Below are 16,085 nucleotides of genomic sequence, written 5' to 3' on the forward strand. Positions count from 1 at the left end.
CAGGGAATTCAAACGAGCCGTCCTAGCCACCGCGATCGGGATCGGCGCCGCCTGCCGCCGGCTGGCCGCCGCACGGCCGCCTTTCTTCCTATTCACTACCACCGTCCACGCATCCGGAGGAATCAAATCGAGGAGAGTAAGTTTCGGGAGACTTACCTTGGGCATAGGTCCCTTCCATGGCCGAGGCGCCGATGCAGCCGTCCTCCGATGTACGACACGCCGGAGTAACTCCAAGGTCTCTCCAGGCCGCAACCCAGACCTCGCCGGATCCTCAGGAGGAACCACTACCTCCACAATCTCCGCCACTTCATCCTCGTCGTAGCCGGGATCGAAAGCTTCACAAATGACATCTGAGGGAGTTGGTGAGTATTCCGTCGAGCCGCCGGAGCGTCCGCCGTCTTCTTCCTCATCCCCGCTGTCCTCTTCCGCAAGCGCGCAGAATTGCCCGCCGACCTTCCGGCGATCACCGGGGGTGCCCGCCGTCGAGACGACCGGCGTCATGCTATCGCCCGTACAAAGATACCATTAAATGAATGGCTCGTCTTAACTAGGTGGATGAATACAGGACACATCGCACACCAGCTTGCCTTTTACCGCCACGGTACCTTCTTTTTAAAGCAACGTTACATAAGTGTAAAGTACTTGTTATGGAGCAGATTGAAGTCGATACTTAGCGCTGTAAATCAAGACCACCAAATGGTGCTAGATAATCAGCCAGCCAGTATTTGTTCTACAGTATTAGTAGTACAAAACAGAAATCAAAATCAGTACCTACAGATTATTAAGCCTATATAACAGGCCAGTTCTTTTGGTAGCTTAAAAAATAAGCCATCCTCTCCCCAGCTTTTCTCATAAGCCGTCTCTCTTGTTCATTGGGACTTCTAAACTAGTTATGGATAACTAACTTAGAAGTCTCATCAAACTTAGAGCGTGACTTATTTTTTAAACTGGGGAGAGGCAGCTTAATTTTTAAGGGCTCCTATTGTTTAATGCTTCTCACTAATGAAAGAGTCCAAGTATAACTCTCTGATTTGCCTTCTCTTCTGACCATCCGGCACACCAAAACCATCCCCACCTTGGTAAACACAATGTGAGATTCGAGCCAAATTCACGCAAGTCTTGGCAAAAGATCTAGAAAATTGGCAGTGTTTGAATGCATCTTCGTTGATCGACTTCTAGGCTTCCATAGTAAGGTCTTCCATGGCTTCGCGCGACTCTTGCTCACTGGAGCTGTTCTCCGACATGTGAATAGCTATTGATGATGGTGCATCCCCTCGCTCCAGCTCGGCCTGTTATACATATTTTGAAAAAACATAGAAATAAATATCATAAGACACCTCACATCAATATACAATTTTGGCGATTGAAACATTACGAGACAGAAAAAAACCCGGAGAGATTGTGCTTACAGAGTGGGTTGCAGAGTCGTTGCAGAGCCGAAGAACTAATGACCCAGACTCAACTAATTTAGGGTAGCTTCCAACTTTAGCAAGAGACATTAGGGTAATATTTTCTTCCATGTGGAGCAGGGGAAAGGCATGTTGCAGCAACAGTGGAGCAGAGGATGAAATTGATCCGTTGTCCAGATACTCATGCAATGTTGGTCTGTGGTTTCCATGGTGCCACTTTGCCTCCACCAAGAAAGACTCCGCCGTATCTCGCCACTGCAAAATCATGCAGATTTGCTTACGGTTCCTTGTGAAAACAATTTATATCCTATGAGCAGTATATGAACTTACTGCTTTCTGAAGAACATGATGAGCATCGCAACCATGTTGTTCCAACACATTTTCAGCCACCTCAGCGGATGTGTTGTACATCACGGAATAGAGTGCTTGCATGTATTCGGGGAGTCTTTCACTAGGACTTTCTTCCCACCTGAAATTATTTATTAATTTTAGATAATGGAAAAGCTTCATTTAATGTCAAACTAACGTGTAATATATATGTTGCACATGCTAAACATATAGTTACCTTCCAATGGCGTCGGTGAAGAGAACAAGTTCATCTATAGTTCCATACACATCATAAACATCATCTAAGTGAACTATTAGATTGGCGACTTTAGCAAGCACTTCTCGACATGCTCCATTCTTTGGCTCCCACACAATTCCATTTGCGTAATGGATGCACTCCATGAGACGATCCCTGGGGAACCCTAATTTTTCACTAAGGGTGGTCCCCTTCCACCACCTAGAATTAATTAGGTCAATTTTAATATCTCAAAAACCTATCAACTATGTGAATTACGGGCTTATTTAAATGTACGACTCTCACGCTCAGTTACCTTGCCAGTCTTGCGAGTTCTTCCTGATGCAAACTTTGCACATTGTTGAAGTCCGCTGTTGCAAATCTAATGAGCAATGGGTCGGAATTGCTCTCATCTTTAGCATAGTGATCTATGAACCATCTTGCCTCTAGTCTAGGAGACCTCGGGTGCAACGGAAGGTCCAAAGAACGAACTACACCGCGCCGTAAGTGGTAATCCATGGATGGCAAGAGCTTTATGAGAGCTTTCTTCGAAAATGTTCTTGCCTCATCCAGTGTTTCCTCGCCTCTGAACGCAAGGTATGAAGCCTCGTAGAGTGAGAGGAGTCCATGGACATCGTCGGATCCACGCTTGAGAGTTTCCAGAGATTCTATATATATCGTTACCATGAAACAATGTCAGTTAAGTACATAAGTATATGAAACTGTGCAATACACACAAGTCAAAGTTTAAACTGTGATTGGTTCTGGACCATGCATTTGCTGCAGATATGTTTATTTTCCAAAAATTTAGCGGTAGTTTTAGGTTCCTTCCTTACATCGTCAAAGTGTCTGTTTTCCATATTTCATATTTCAGGAGGTACCTGGAGGGAAGAGGACTGGGAAACCACTCTCCCTGAGCAACCTGAAGCTCAACGCCGCGGAAGCAACATCACTGGCTTCGTTGTCCCAGTTGCACCGGTGAGGCTTGTGGTGGACGGAGCTGAGGATACCGGCGACCTCCTCCTCGAAATGGTAGGCGATGCCGAGCCGTTGCACCGTGTCGACAAGCCCGAGCTTCGCAGCTTGGTGGTCGCCTCGGCTCGCCGCCACCAGCCGCTCCCTCACGCCAGCCTTCAACTTATCGACCTGTGACATCATCTATGCATGCACGGAGTAATTCATCTACTTTATGTACTACTTGCCCGGTTGAAAATACGATATGTTCAGCTGATAAATGTACTTGATCTGCCTGTCCGCCATTGTTGGGCTAGAGCTGGAGGAGGGAGTCGTAATCCCAGGAGCTGGGAGCGTAGTTGGCAGACCGCCGAGCCGCCGCGGCACAGCGCACCGTTGCCTGCGAGGACGTCGGAAAGCATGTACTCATCGTGGCCATTGTTTGCTGCAATTGCCACGCCATGGTGCGCACTAGTTTGAGAGCTTGGCACTTGGCAGCGAGAGCTAGGCAACGAGGTTAGTACTTCTAAGCTGCAGTAGCCAATAAACTTACTGCTGCTTGCTGTTTGAGAGTAGCCAGAATACGTGCCAATTTATAGGCGAGCTACACCTAGGCACCCAGCAACATAGCTGACTCAGCCAGCATGAAAATCGTGGGACATGACGCATACCGAATTGCTAGTACTATTTCTTTTCAGCCACATATTTTTGTGGTGACTATCTGTACCAACATTTCCTCTGGAAGCTATTTTTTTTACCCAGATATCCAACGAACGTTAGATTTTTAGTCATGAAAAAAATTAACGTTTTCATGGAAATTTGTGTTCATTGAGGATGACAAGTTTAGTTGGTGAGCATGACAAGTCCGCCGGATTTCATTTTTCGCCAGAATATATCCATGTTTGCAAACTAATTTTGCCATCCTCGCACCAATATGAATTATTATGAAAAGCGTATGTTTGCTATGGCTAAAATCAGACTTTCTGTTTTTCTGGCAAAACTCCATACAAACCACTGAGAACTTAATAATACTCATTTTCCCAAACCATGGTGGATTGAAATCACGGTGGAAAATACATAAAGGGACCGCATAAAATAACATGGTTGGAATTAAAATCCAACAGATCGGCGTGCTCCATCTTCAACTTCCCGAAGAATTATTTGTTGCTCCTCAAATTGCCAATGTGAACAATTTTTCCCTCATCCCACTGGTCCAAACGCCTACTCCTGTAATCAGCGGTCGTACCCCGCAAGCCTAGCGGCCCTACCTTGCCTGAGCTGTCTCCTGCAACCATCCCTCTATACCGCCGCGAGAGCTATGTCTCGCTTATAGTGAGACGATAGCTTCTCCCGCGTCGAGCGTGGAAGCTCCTCTCGCCGCAGGTGCTTGCATATGGGCCGTCCATCAGTGTAGGTTCGCTGCTGCCGCTTGTGCGCTGCAGGTTCGGTCGCTATAGGTTTTCTCCAAAACAAATTCTAGTTTTCATTTTCTTTTGTTTTCTGTTTGGTTTAAATATTTCTTCTTGCTATTCTTTTTTATCATTATATTTCATTTTTTGTTTTTCTTTTCTTTTGTTTGTTTCTTTCATGGTTTTTATCAGTTTTCTTTCTTTCTGATTTTCCTTCTTTTCTAGCTTTTTTTTTATTTCTTGGCTTTCACTGTTTTTCCATTCTTTCTTTTTTTCTTTGGTTTCTTTTGTTCTTTTTCGTCTTTCATGGTTTTTCATTTTTCTTTGTTCTTTTGATTTTCATTCTACATTTTCATATACGTCAAGACCATTTTCCTTATACACATTTAATATTTTTCAAATACAAGTTGAACATTTTTTAATACATGTTCAACATTTGTTTCTATACATATTTTTAACATTTTTTAACTTCTTAACTCATATTCTTCAAATACAAGGTTAATTTTTTTGAATACATGGTCCAAAAATTATATACACATTTAAAACATTTTGATATGCTTGACTACATTTTCAAAGACAGAATTAACATTTTTTAATACATGCTCAACATTTTTTCTACACACATTTAACATTCTTCAAATTCTTAATTAACATTTTATCAAATGCAAGATTAATATGCTTATAGTACATGACCAAATTTTTTTATATACATTTAACATTTTCAAATGCTTGATTAACATTTCAAATACTAGTTTAGAATTTTTTTAGTACAACACAAAATTAAATTTTTTTAATACATGGTCAACATTGTTTCTATACAAATTTGACACTTTTCAAATGCTTGATTAACCTTACTCAAATACTTGTTTAATGTTTTTAAATGCTTGATACATATTTTTAAATACGTGATTAACTTTTTCACCACGTTTAATATTTTCTGTATACATTTTTCTTATACATCATAAACATTTCTCTATATAGAGTTAACATTTTTAAAATACTTGATTAGCATATTTTTAAAATGCTTTATGCATTTTAATATATTTATTTATAATATTTAGAAGTATAAACGAAAGTAAAAAAGAAAGAAAAATGAAATAAAAACATGGAAAAAACAAAGAAATGAGGCCGTGGCCTCTAGCACGCCTGGGCCGGCCCGTCTGACGCTCCCCAAACACAAGACTTCCCTACATCTCACTGTAAGCAAGACACAGAGGCACCCCTATACCCCTCACAATTCTGCCACCCACAACCTCGTCGCAACCCCGCACTCGAACCAGGGACGAAGCCAGGGAAAATCGGTCGGTGTCGGCGTCTCTTCTATGCGGCAAAATCGGCTGAACCAACAAATTTTTTTCATTTGCTTGATATTTAGCGAATGTGATAAACAAGTGGTTCGTGCTAGACTTCAGGCTCACATGGATGGATCCGTGTGAGACAAACGACGAACGTTCCGTTGTCGGCTAGCCTTGTAGTACTACTATGCATGGATCGTCGTTTACTCGTTCTCTTGCACACACGCGACGAGAGCCACAGCTAGCTAGCACATGATACACAATTAACCGCCTTTCCATTAGTTCCATTATTATGTGGACGTGACAACCTCGCACGTACGTACACGCGTACTCTCGGCGACTATTCAACTCAGAGCGATTGCACGCCATGCACGTGCAACCATTGTTGCCTTGACTCGTCTCTTCACTGCCCGGCGGCAATCTCGACCGTGACTCGTCTGAAGGACATGACTGTGATAACTGATATGCACAGCTAGCTAGTGGACAAGCTAAGGTTGGTCGTTAGTAATCACTGTTACTCCATTCGTCCTATAATGCAAAAATGTTTTTTAATGTAAAAAATGCTTACTTTGTTATGTTGCTTTAATGCAAAGCTGATCAAAAGCCTGTTTCAAGAAGAGGAAGGATTTTTTTCGAATCATAACGATTTGGTGTTGTCTACGAGTACAATTGGGGAACTGTGAATTCGAATTGCTAGCTACTCCCTCACTTTACCCTAGCAGTTCTCCCATACCACCCCGCATGGTGCTAGACCCACTTAGGTTACTCGGTTCGGCATGTCAACTCCTTCCTCCACCACCATGCGCTAACCGAGGCAACGACGACATTTTTTCTAGCATTGGTTTGGTAAGTATTGCATGTTGCCCTCGTTTCCTCCTTGTGATTTGTGAGCGATGCCCATTGTGTTGTCGCCGATCATGTGTTGTGATCTGCTCGTTAAGCCGGGGGCCTATGCAGCCTTGCTTGTGATGTACCATCAGTTCAAATTACTAGTCTGCTATGTATGATACCATATCGCTTTTGTTTATCTTTTTTGATGCTACATGTAACTTTTGTGAATTTATTATTTTCCTTCATTCCATGATTCATGATACTACATCACTAGCATATTGGTGTATTATTTTTCCAATGTTGATCTCTTACTTTGCTATGTCACTAGAATCTTGCTTTGCTTAGGAGACATTTGAGTATTGGATCATCATAATTTTAGTTGTCATTACAATTTCTTTGATTCATCATCATTACTATCTAGAAAGTTTGTGACATAGTAACTTCTACTGATATGTATCATTTTTTTGTGTTGTGCAAGAGTCATAGACAAGGAGCATATAATATATCTAGCAAATTCACTCCCATCTGATGTGGATAGGTACTACTATTGGTATTCTCTCACAATAGTTTAAGTGGATACATAAATTCTATTTAAAACGAAACCTTGAACCCTACAACCTAAACTTGTTTTTTGCTGGCTAACATTGATGCCCACATGTTATTTTATTTTTCCACATAATTTTTCCATAGATGATTGTTTTAATAATGTGCAAACAAGGCGACCACGATCCTTTTCGCTAGTGTAACCTATTGGTGTACTACAGAAAATACATTTTTTGGAAGAGTGTTTTGTTTGGTGAGCTACTAAAATGCCATAGAGGAGACGGTGTTGAATTTTAGTGGCACTAACAATATTATCACAAAACGTCAGAAGATCACATTGACTCAAATTAGTATGAATAGCTTTGGTATATGCTTTCTCAACCTCAAGCATGATTTGGAAAAAAATCAAGGTGATGTTTGTATGTCATCCTTCTTTGCTATTCCGAATTGCTTACATTCAATAAATCCGCATGTTATATTGATTGGTCATATTGATCATCTTAATCTATGTGCAATATGGGACCAAACCTGAGGAAACATCGTGTCCTCTTCTGTATATTACCATCGTTCCGATATCATCAGCTTGGGACCCCCTACCCGAGGTCCGTCGGTTTTAGCATCGACATTGATGGCCCATGTAGGTTGTGCCAGATGCTGGAAAATACTTAGTTGTCGAAGTTGATGCTCAAGTTCAAACACTACCCTGTTTAAGTTCAGTTATCAGCGCCTCTGTTCAAGATCAGACACAAGGCACAACATCCCTTGACTCAACCATTGACATGTGTAGCTTATCTATTCTAATAGCTGGTGATGTTAGGCTGCCTATTTCTTCCATAATGTGTAAAGTATTCCGAGATGTCATTTGGATGAAATGGTGTTTTGTTTATCCTTTATCTGGGCCTCAACTCTGAAAACATTTTATTTCTCACTCTTGTTGAAGCATTTTGCGTTCTCCAAGACGAAGCATAAAAATGAGTGGCTCATATTAACCAGGAGGATGAATACATGACATATCACACACCACCTTATCTTTTACGGTCACGGTACCTTCTTTTTGAAGCAATGTTACATAAGTGTAAAGTACTTTAGATTACTGAAAGTTGCTGACAACCAATCACATCTTGGTACGGAGCAAATTGAACTTGATAATAATTGTTGTAAATCAAGACCAGCAAATGGTGCTTGTTAATCAGTCAGCTAGTATTTGTTCTACAGTTTTAGTAGTACAAAACAGAAATGGAATTAGTACCTACAGATTATTAAGCACTAGTCATCAACCCGTGCAACTGCATGGCGAGGGATTTATTTATCTAATACAATCATTGAAAGCTCTTGACAACCTTTATCGCACATGGAGTTTTGTACTGTGAAGGTCCCAAAATATAACACGTGTTTTAACATGCAAATTCATGATTTGACTGTAATTTTCTCAAATAAATTTAGATTAATGATTACAAAAAGTAGATTCACACAAACCGCATTCGAATTTGAATCGAATGACTATGTGAGCATGAATTTTGAGAGTTAGCATACGCCTTATACTTTGAAAGGGATAGTAGGTATTATAAAACTTTGAAATACACATTCTAAAGCTTATTGGGAGCATACTTGACTTTTTGCTTGATTACTCGTGTCAAGTAGATTTTCCTTTTACTAACGTATTAGTTATGTTGCAACATGATGTTTCATAATTATATTACCAAGTTACTGCCATATTATGCTCGATCACTTGTAGTAAGTGCTTGCTACTGAACCATAACTCTACTAAAAATTGAATTCCAACTTTATGAAATTTATGGAGCAGCAGTTCCATACATTCTCTATTATCTAAATATGTTGCTCCCACAAAATTTATTGCCTAATGCTAATACAGGTTACTTCAAACGATTTTGGTGCATGGTATTTGAAAGATCTGATTACACAAAAACAAATATGTGGATTTTGCTTTGCCGTCTCAGAGAGTTTGCAACTAAGCAACTGAGCTTCAAGAAACTGGAGGTGCAATATGCAAACTACATGATATTGCCTCCACAGAGATCAGGCCGATCTGATTGTTATAATAAAAAATATCAAATGATCAAATATCATATTACATATAATTACAGTAGTCTATTGTACATGATTTCATGTATAAAACTATATGTTACTTGAAAAATTACTAATAATTGGCTAGCAAATAACCAATGTTGAGTTGTACAATTTTTTGGCTGGAGCTATGGCTTAAATTGGATTATGAAAACGACAAACAATATAGGTAGTGTGAAACTGACCTCGGAATTATCAAAATAAAATTCATGCCCAGATAGATCATCTTCTCCACGTGGATCTGAAGGTGTTTTGTATTTTTTTTAAAGCAAGAGTGATTACTTCATCTTCGTAGTCCACCTTAATGTCGAACCTCTCACATTTGCTGCCTGCTGCATCTACCCATTAGTTGTCATGTTTTTCAGTCTTTGGTACTATGGACAAAATTAGGTGAAACACATATAGTTCAAATCATCATATTTAACCCACATATGTGGTCTCTTATTATTAAATTATAGATTCTCTGGAAGTCAATTGCTGCTTTATGTTTTGCTAAGTATAGTAAATTGCACAGGATTAGAAACCGTATGTATGAAAATTTTGTAAGTTATGGATCACCTTTTCACATCATATGATCAGATATGTTCGCTAATCCATATTGCATAGAACAGCTAGTGGTCGATAGATGGAAGGAAGGTGTTATAACTACATAGGAACATTTTGGAAGTCAGGCCTCGTACATTTGCTTAACTACGGTAAGCATAAGTGTTAGATATACCATGTGGACAATTGGAGATTTAGCATGTATATTCAGACAAAAAGAATAGAAAATATCTAAATTCTATCCGTACATAATATCAACTAATTTCCTGGCAATATTTTTACGTACTTCCTCAAATTTTCAAACACCAACTGTCACGTACCAAACAGCAGCAACAAATTTATCATTCCCATCCATCAAAGATCAGGAACCATGGGTGTGCGATACCACTTCAATTGGATTAGCAACTGGCTCGTATATCATCATTGCTTTAGTATTGCCATTCTACAAATTAGCTCCCGTACAGTTTATGCCCCCACCAAAAAGATGATCTTAATTTAATTAAAAGGGATTACCTGCTTGCCGCTGGAGATGCAGCTAGTTCTCCTCCACTCCCTACATTGGATAATAATCTTGTCATGATCGACTCATGAATAGTGTTGCTAGCTGCCGGTAGATGGGTATATGCAATATCATTTTTTCTTTCTTAGTTGTTACAGATTTATTAGATTTCTTTGGGGTTCTGCGAGGAATGGAACGAACTGTAGATTAGAGCAGGGGGTTTAGCAATAATGTATTACCTGCCTACACTATGAGGATATGAGCGACCGGTGATGAACTCCTGCAGCATATGGAAACTGAATCGCTGCACTATAAGCCTGGAGTAGTTCCTCTGATCTGCAGTCTCACCAACAATTAATGATGGCTGCATGACTGATTCAAATGTCACTCATTGATGCACCACCTTATTCAGTTTATCGTTCATCATCTATTGCATTGTGGTCAGGCCATGAAAGTTTAGGAGATTCAAAGGACACCGTCCTCAGCTGCATAGACTGTAGCAAGGTTGAAGAGAAGTGGATCGGCGAGAGGCTGGTTTAACTGGTTCTCATGTACGACGGTGACCACCCAATCAAATTGAAACTGCTATCGGTACACCTCTGATTATATGTTGGATGCCTGCATCAACCATTGTAAGATGGTTTCATCTACCCGATCGCAATTGCAGCGTAGAAGAACATGGAAGAGGCTTGACTGGATTGTACCTTTCTTTTAGATGGAACATGAATTTGAGGATGGTATGGAGAGAAGACGCAGCCAGATGCGGTAGGGTTCCCGGATGCCCCCACAGCAAAGAAAAGGAGGCTACGGGGAGAACATATCGGCAGCTCATGTGAGATTTTGGTCCATCTCCTCGCAGTTGTTGACGATGCCCTTCTTCCAGCCGCATCTTTCTCGTCGAGCAGGTGTGGCAAGGCGATCATGGCTCCCATCTCATCCCTCATCATCTCTAACAGATGCATGTTGGTCCCAACATAATCAGCGGCCGGCCGGCCGACCACGACGTGAGACGGTGAGAGACGATTCCTGGTGGAGGAGGATGTGGAGATGGGGATGCATGCAAGGGAGGGAGACCTGCAGATGTGGCGTCTCTACCATGATCTCGTTCTCCAGAGATCGAAGGGGAGACAATGTGTAGAGATGTCTTGCCTTTATTTCCTTTTAAGATTAAGGTAAAAAAAGAGACCTCACATAGTTTTTTTTTCTCTAAGATGGCCTCATGTTGTTAGGAGATGGGGACTTCATCCAACGATAGTGGATGAATTAGACTTTTGATCGGATGGATAAAATTTTTAAACCTCTAGAATTAACGTGGGAGTTCGTATGGTGCCTCCAATTAGTAAATATAAGATATAAGATATAAGATATAAGATATAAGATATAAGAAATAAGATGTATAACGTAACATGTTATAAGATACGGCACTAACATGTTATAAGATACTTGTTAATCAATCAGACGTCCTAATTCGTGTTAATGTTGATTTTGAGCATCGATATGGCACTGAGCCAGTTTGAGGTTCGACAAAGGTTGTCTGGCGTTGAGTAGGGAGGCGAACAAAATTGTTTCACCTTGTTTAGAGATGCAGCAGTATATCTGTGCAAGCCTAGATGCTGGAAGATACTTGTTATCGAAGTTGACGCGCAAGTTCAGACACTGCCCAGTTTAATTTCATTTCTCAATGGTTGTTCAGTCATGTTCAGACGCAAGATACAACAGCCCCTGACTCAGTGATTGACATGTGTAGCTGAAGTATTATAACAGCTGATGATGTGTAAAACCCCATGCTCCGAGATGTCTCTGGATGAAATAATGTTTGGTATCCTTGATCTGGGCCTCAACTATGGAAACATTTTAATTCTGGCTGTCGTTCAGGCATTTTGTGTTCTTGAATGGCTCGGTCACAGTACTTTCTTTTTGAAGCAAGGTTCAAATAAGGTTTTTTTAGAAAAGGAGGCTTACCCCCGGTCTTTGCATCTGAAAGATGCATGCGGCTATATTATTAAAAATGAGGTTCGAAATAAACAGGATCTTATCTCCATTACAGCTCGCAAGAGGATCGAAAATAAAAATGAACACTCAAAGCCACAACCGGCAAGAACAAAAGAGTAGAACACTAAACACCTATTCTATTAAGAGACCGCCATCCAAACCGATTGAGTTTATCCCGTGCTACCATCTCCTAGTGGGTGCACCCAGTAATCAAAGGCTCTCTGGACTCCATAGGAGTGAGTAAGGACCACATACGGATCCAAGCAGTAGCTCTGAAGATGACCTGCAAGAATGTTAGAGAATGTTGTCTGTTAAACATCATATCATTTCTGCAGTTTCATATAGCCCAAATAAGCGGACATATTCCAATCCGAATATGAGACGCAGTAAGTAGATCGATTCCAGCTAGCTAGATCCCAAATAAACCTTCAATGCTAGTTGGTAGATTAATGTTAAGGCTATATGAATCATTCGCCAAAGTAATCTCGCGAGGGGACATTGTATGAATAAGTGTTGTATTGTTTCATCATGAACACAAAAACAACATCGTGAACTATCAACCCACCGTCGCTTTATCAAATTATGCTTTGTGAGGATCACTTGCTCGTGGACAAACCACATGAAAAATTTAATACGCAAGGGAACCTTCACTTTCCAAATATGTAGGGATCTTGTGATTGGGCCAGAATTAATTAGATCCATATACATAGATTTTACCATAAACACACCGTTTCTGGTTAGTTTCCAGTTCAAGAAATCAGGTTGGTCAGATAGTTGAACTCCCATCAACCGCCTAAACAAGTGTAGCCAGGAATTCCAACGTTCCCGACTAGAGATCTCTTAAACTGTATATTTAAGGGCACCTCCTGTAAAATGTTGGCCACGTAATCCTCCTTACGTTGTACAATATTATATAAGAGAGGGTACTGTAGTGCTAGAGGCTCGTCCCGTAGCCACGTATCCTCCCAAAATCTTATTGTCAACTCATTGCCGACACAAAATTTGGCCCTACGAAAGAACACATCTTTCATTCTCATAAGTCCCTTCCAGAAAGGTTAAAATAAGTGTGAAGGTACTTTATGAATCCTGAAAATTTCTAACAACCGGTCACATCTGAGGCCTGTTCGGTAGCTCGCCCGCTCCTAGCTTCCGCAAATCCACGAGGGGAGCTGGCCCGAACATGCTGCTCTGTTTTTTCATACGTGGACGCCGCTTCCCGGATTGGAGAGGCGTCCTTGTACGAAAAAAAGGAGCAACATTTTCGGCGATCCCAGGAATCGGGAATCCCGCACTTGGCATTATTTATGAGAAAATGCCACCGCTAAGTGCCTTACCTGTTCGATAGACGTCGCTCGAAACATCCCGATCCCATTCTCCTCTGTGTTCTCCTGCTCGTCAACCCTAGCCGCCAGCCAACGGACGAGGCCGTCATCCCGCCGCCGGTGAACGTCTCCCAGCGACCCCGCCGGCAGTCTCTTCCTCGAGCCGCCCTTCCCCGACTGCGAGTCCTTTCTCTCCCTCGCCGCCCCAACCTGCCAGCAGCGGGTACTCTTGCCGTCGGTGACGCTGCTCCTCTCAGCCGTCGTCGCAGCTGTCCATTCATTTTACAAAGTTCAGATGTTTGGATGTACAGATGCTTCTGGTTCAGATTTTTTGATGTCCTGTCTCACACAATTTTTGCCATGTTAATAAATTCAGATGACATTGTAGATGAGGTAGTCCCTGCACAGATTTACGAATGAGAGCATACAATCTTTTATAGATGAGGTAGTCCCTGTACTGATTTATAAATGAGAGCATACAATCTTTTATAGATGAGGTAGTCCCTGTACAGATTTATAAATGGGAGCATACAATCTTTTATAGATGAGGTACTCCCTGTACAGATTTATAAATGGGAGCATACAATATTTTATAGATGAGGTAGTCCCTGCACAGATTTATAAATGAGAGCATGCAATATTTTTAGATGACATAAACCTTTATAGATGAGAGCATACAATCTTTTGAAGATGAGATGTTTGTTAACTCATTGGTTATGTATGTGCAGATGTCATCTCATAGTGAAAGTGACAGTGAAAGTGAACTGGAATCGTGTTTGCACGCCTAAAGTCTATGGTGGACTCTGGATTCACAATCTCAAGTTGCTGAACCATGCCCTGCTCCTCAAATGGCGCTGGTTTGAGAAGGTTGCTGAAGAGAAGCCTTGGCAAGGCCTTGATCTTGCTCTGCCTATAGAGGCTGACAGTGTTTTTAGTGCTGGGTTGCAATGCTCGCTTGGTAACGGCAATAACATCAGGTTCTGGACTGACCCATGGATCAATGGCACTAGCATTCGACAGCTTGGCCCGTCCCTTTTGAAGTTTGTTCGGCACGCTGCCTTGCAAAAACCTGTTGCGGATGATCTGCCTAATGGGGCTTGGATCAATGACCTACATGGAAACCTGGACATTCATTCCATTGCGGATGTTCTCAAAATCTGGCCAATTATCTCCAACCAGAGCCTGTCAGATCTACCAGACGCGTTCATATTGGAGGCAAGCGCGGGATGGAATTTTCTCAGCTAGCAGTGCATACCACCTCTTCTTCTTAGGCCGGGAATTTCATCCGGCTGCTGCTGAGTTGTGGACGTCATGGGCACCACTAGAAATAAAGATTTTTGTTTGGCTTGTCCTCCATGATCGACTTTGGACCGTGGATCGCCTTGCTAGGCGACAGCTGGAGCACCCGGAATGTTGTGTGCTTTGTGCACAGGAGGATGAGAACTTGAATCACATGTTGTTGGGCTGCTCTTTTGCAAGGGAAGTGTGGTACAATGTTCTGCTCCCATGGCCTTTGCATAGAAGAACTCCAACCCCAGCCGATAGCATCAAGGATTGGTGGCCGGCGCTCAGCAACTCTGCTCCCAGTAGAAGCCGCCGCAGAATAAACACCATGGTTTGGCTTGTGCTACGCTTCATATGGCTTGAGCGCAATAGGCGGGTTTTCGACAAAGTTCCTCTCATGCCGCATGTAGTGGCCCGCAGAATCCAAGATGAATTGCAAATGTGGATTAGAGCCAAAATAGGTGGACTAGCGAGAGATGTAACTTAGCATGTCATAGTTTGGGCCTGTGGACTGCGCTGCTTTGCCCTATGTAACCATCTTGTAAATGAACTATCTTCTCTCTTAAATGGAAATGCGCGCAATGCTCTTGCGTGTGCTTGAAAAAAAAGAAGAAAAGAATGGTTCGTGCGCATGCACAAGAAATGAACATCATGTATCTGAGTGCATCAACCATATTTGAGAAGTATTGTGACAATTGAGTGATGAAGGTCAATCCTAGGACATCTATCATGAGTGGATTTGGATGGTCGCAGGAGACTATCGATACACCCGGAGAGACTTCCACCATGCTGAGAATGAAGGCAACGGTATTCTTTGAACTTCATGACTTGTTGAAGGATAAGTATGGGCTCGGCCATTCCTCAGTTGTTAGCTGTTATGAGTCTCTTGCTATATTCTTGTCGACCTGGGGGTGGGGGTGGGGGTGGATGAATCAAATAGAAGAACCCAAAACCGTTTCAAACATTCTGCAGATACAATCCACCGCAAATTCCATGAGGTACTACTTTGTGTGGTCAAGTTGTCTGCTGACTACATCTAGCCTAAGGACCCAAATTTTAGGACTGTACATCCATGGATTCTAAATGACAAAAGTTTATAATTTGTACACAGAAAGTATTATGCTTTTTGTTATATGGAATGCATCTAGACTGTGTTGTTCCTTAAGATATGAGTTGCCATATTTCTATTTTCATTCCAAAGATATTTCTGTATAAAAGTTTAGAATTTGTACTACACAGAAAGTATTGCAAACTACCCTTTAAATAGGTCTCTATTAGTCAAATAACGAACAGAAAAGAAAAGAAAATGCTTTGCCCCAGTGGATCTGGCCATCTCTCCCAGCCTGTGTACATGGCC

At 41.6% G+C, this 16,085-nt stretch overlaps 1 pseudogene; it reads right to left on the reverse strand.

The window, feature by feature from the left end:
- Positions 1 to 776: 776 nt before the first annotated feature.
- Positions 777 to 3,424, reverse strand: LOC119366825 (annotated as a pseudogene).
- Between the last annotated feature and the right edge of the window lie 12,661 nt (positions 3,425 to 16,085).

Source organism: Triticum dicoccoides, chromosome 2B (assembly GCF_002162155.2).
Source record: "Triticum dicoccoides isolate Atlit2015 ecotype Zavitan chromosome 2B, WEW_v2.0, whole genome shotgun sequence".
NCBI classification, from domain to species: domain Eukaryota; kingdom Viridiplantae; phylum Streptophyta; class Magnoliopsida; order Poales; family Poaceae; genus Triticum; species Triticum dicoccoides.